The sequence below is a fragment of the Asparagus officinalis genome, chromosome 7, assembly GCF_001876935.1.
Source record: "Asparagus officinalis chromosome 7, Aspof.V1, whole genome shotgun sequence".
NCBI lineage: Eukaryota > Viridiplantae > Streptophyta > Magnoliopsida > Asparagales > Asparagaceae > Asparagus > Asparagus officinalis.
Genome location: NC_033800.1, coordinates 115,062,278 through 115,065,946, shown reverse-complemented (window position 1 = coordinate 115,065,946; position 3,669 = coordinate 115,062,278).

The following is a 3,669-nucleotide window of genomic DNA, read 5'->3' as shown; positions in this document are numbered from 1 at the left end:
CTTTTCCCTTGGGGTTGGTTGTGATGTTGCTCGCTAGCGCTTTGACGCTCGTTATCCCTCCCCTTTTTAGGTAACAAGTCAGGAGCCCGGAGAGTCGCAGGTTGATGGCAAGGCACTTTAGCTTCAGCTATTCTATTATAGTTATATTTTACTTTTGAGCTCCACTGTAGGCTTCTGTTTAGACATTTTGAAAGTTTATTTCTAGAAGTTGTAAAGGCTGTGTGTGTGACGCCCCTGGGTTCACGCAAGGCTGCAATCCAAGGTGAAACCAAGAATGTCAAACCTGCTATGCACCACACCGTGCAATAACATGTTTCACCATCACAATTAACATCCATCTAGTAGAATCAACAACTGGTGTAGGTACAAAACAGGTAAAAGATAATACAAGGAAGACTGATGAAATGATAATAGTCACATAAATATCTCATCATCCAATAATACAGAAATACATAATCCAGATCTGAGTAGATAAACTGAAATACTCAACAAGTCTCAAATACAACTGTCTAACGATAAGAAATAAGGCATACAGCCTTTACAACATCTAGAACAAGACTCTCAAATGTCTAACCTCACTACAGTGGAGCCCAAAGAAAAAAAATAGTACATAGCTAGAAAGTAAAGCTGAACACTAATGTGGTTCGCTATCAACCTGCGGCTCTCCGTGCTCCTAGCTCATGACCTGAAAGGGGGAGGGACAACGAGCGTCAAAGCGCTAGCGAGTAACATCACAACCAACCCCAAGGGAACAGGGCTCGTTGTATAAGAAAATACAGATAATATGTATAATAGATCTAAAATCATTGATCCTACTAAAGAGGGTTTAAGTATTTAGAAATTTACAACACGAGCATAGGTACGTCGAGCGAAATAATCCAAACAAGGAAACCCTCATGTATATACCTTGTATCTCAAATTGTAAATCTCTAAACACCAAACCCGAGGTTCTAGTACAGAAACAATAATAAAAGAAATACAGCAAATCTCAGAACATTATATATTGGCATACCAAAGCTAACATGGATACCATGTTATTACTTACATAAGTGTCATGTCAACATCATGTCGTGAACTTCTATGAAGAAGTCATATGCAGGGTTAAGAGCTATGCCCAAATCAGGAACTATTTATGTCGTACTCTTCCAGACTCATAGATTAAGTGGCAAATGTCCAACACGAGGACTGGAATGAATTTATAGTCCATCACGAGGACTTCCATGGATTATAGTCCAACACGAGGACTGTGAAACTGTGAAACATGTCGCGGTGATATATAGTGAAATCTAAATCACATCACTTCATAATCATATCAGTGTATATATTCACAATTGGTACCCTCAGGTCATCCATCATGCCTGGGTACATAGTAGGACTAAATACCAATGTCAGATAGTCCAGACAGACTCCCAAACATGAATGGAATGTACAAAAATACCCAAAACCAGGAAAATACCACAGACAGAGCGTCGGTCGACCGAGTCGGTCGACCGATCTCTGATACGAGTCTGGCGGTCGACCGAAATAATGTCACGGTCGACCGAAATAATCGGCGGTCGACCGAAATGACGACGCGGTCGACCGAAATAACGGGCGGTCGACCGAAAACTCAAAACGAGCTCAGCGGTCGACCGCGTCGGTCGACCGCCGAGCGGACAGAAACCCAAATCTGGGTTTCTGTCAGCTCGAAACCTGAAACGAAAATTTTGCAAATCTCTACGATAACAAGAGTTCTAAGGTTAAAAATCATACTGAACATAAACAACAACTCTCAGGCTTGAAATCTATCCTTCCAATATTATAAAAACATGAGAAACAATTTCCAAATCGTTTAAATGACAGTAAAAATGATTTAGTTCTTGTTTAGGCAAAATTTCAGATCTAGATCGTCATCAAACAGGTATTGGGTGAGTTTTTATAAACAAAAACCTCTGATTCATACTATTATACCATAGCTAATTCGTTTCTTAACAAAAATACTATTTTGGCTCATCCAAAACTCATAAAATCCAAAATAAAGATCATGGAAAACAGGGGTGAGGGATTTGGCGAGATGATACTCGCCTTGGGTGATGACGAACGTTCTGGAGATGATTCTCTTGAGATCCAATCTGCTGAAATCCCCTGGAACTCCTCCAAACTCCTCAAAGATCACCAGTGACGGCTAGGGTTTTGAGAGGGGAGAGAAAAAGGGGCTAGGGTTTTACGTTTGAGGAGAGGAGAAACTCTCCTGGGTTGAGTTGGTATAAATACCAATTCCCCAACCCGACCCGAAACCCAATAGCCCAAAACTAAAACCCGAACCTGAAAAACAAGCTGCCTTCTGTAGGCATTTCACCTGCTGGACACATATCACTCAAAGTCTCTCATATATAAACACCTGTTGGGTTCCCAAACACTGATAAATATATATATATCCTATATATATATGGTTATCCATCACAACAGATAGGTTTATTATTATTTATTCACACAAAACTCGTTATGAAATTTCGGGGTTTTACATTCTTCCCCCCTTAACAGAATTTCGTCCTCGAAATTCGGGAATCATGCGATCTTGAAAATATGAATTCTTAGATAACCTTATAGAGATATTTACACTTAACGATCTAAAATGACAATATTCTCGCTTAGATCCTAATTTAGTGGAACTAGTACATCGGGTGAAAAATCCAAACAAGGAACCCCCCATACATATACCATGTGTTCCAAAAGATTAAAAATTAAGCGAAAGTATTCTCATTATAGCGTTAAATGCAAACAGATTAAGAATTTAGCGTGAATATTCCCATTCTAGTGTTAAATGTAAATATAACCAAAGATATAAAACATCATATAAGATACATATCATAAAAATTTTAATTTACATGTTCTAACAGGTGTGGATAGTCGCGACGCAAATCCTCTTTGCGCTCCCAAGAAATCTCCTCAATACCTCTCCGGTTCCACTAAACTTTCACCAAGGGAATTATTTTGTTTCTAAACCTCTTGTCCTCTCTAGCAAGAATACGAACCGGAATCTTAATAGAAGTCAAATCATCCTGAAGTTAAATCTCCGATGCGTTCAACACTCAATGCTGCTCTTCATCATGTAATTGTGTCTTGAACATTGAAACATGAAACACTTTATGTACTCTGGACATCGATGCTGGAAGGTTTAGTCCATATCAAACAGCTCCAATAAGCTCGAAAATCCGGAACGGTCCAATATATCTCAGCTCAAGCTTTCTCCGCCTTCCGAATCACTGAACATCTTTTATAGACGATACTTTCCGCATAACTATTCAAATCTGAAACTCTAAATGTCCTCATTTCTTATCTGCATAGCTCTTTTGCTGACTCTGAGCAGCTAGAACCTGTTCTCTGATTTATGTTACTTTTTCAGTAATCTATCTCATAAGCGCTGGCCCAAGCATTAAAATATCCTCCTGCTCTACCCAATATATAGGCGATCTGCAAGGCCTCCCGTATGATGCTTCATACGGGGCCACACCAACTATCACTTGATAACTGTTGTCATAACGAATTCTATCTGTGGAATATGATTCCTTCCATCTACCTTGAAAGTCAATGACATAAGCTCGCAACATGTCCTCTAATATCTGATTTACTCTCTCCGTCTGACCATCCGTCTGTGGGTAAAATGCACTACTGTAAGATGAAGATACT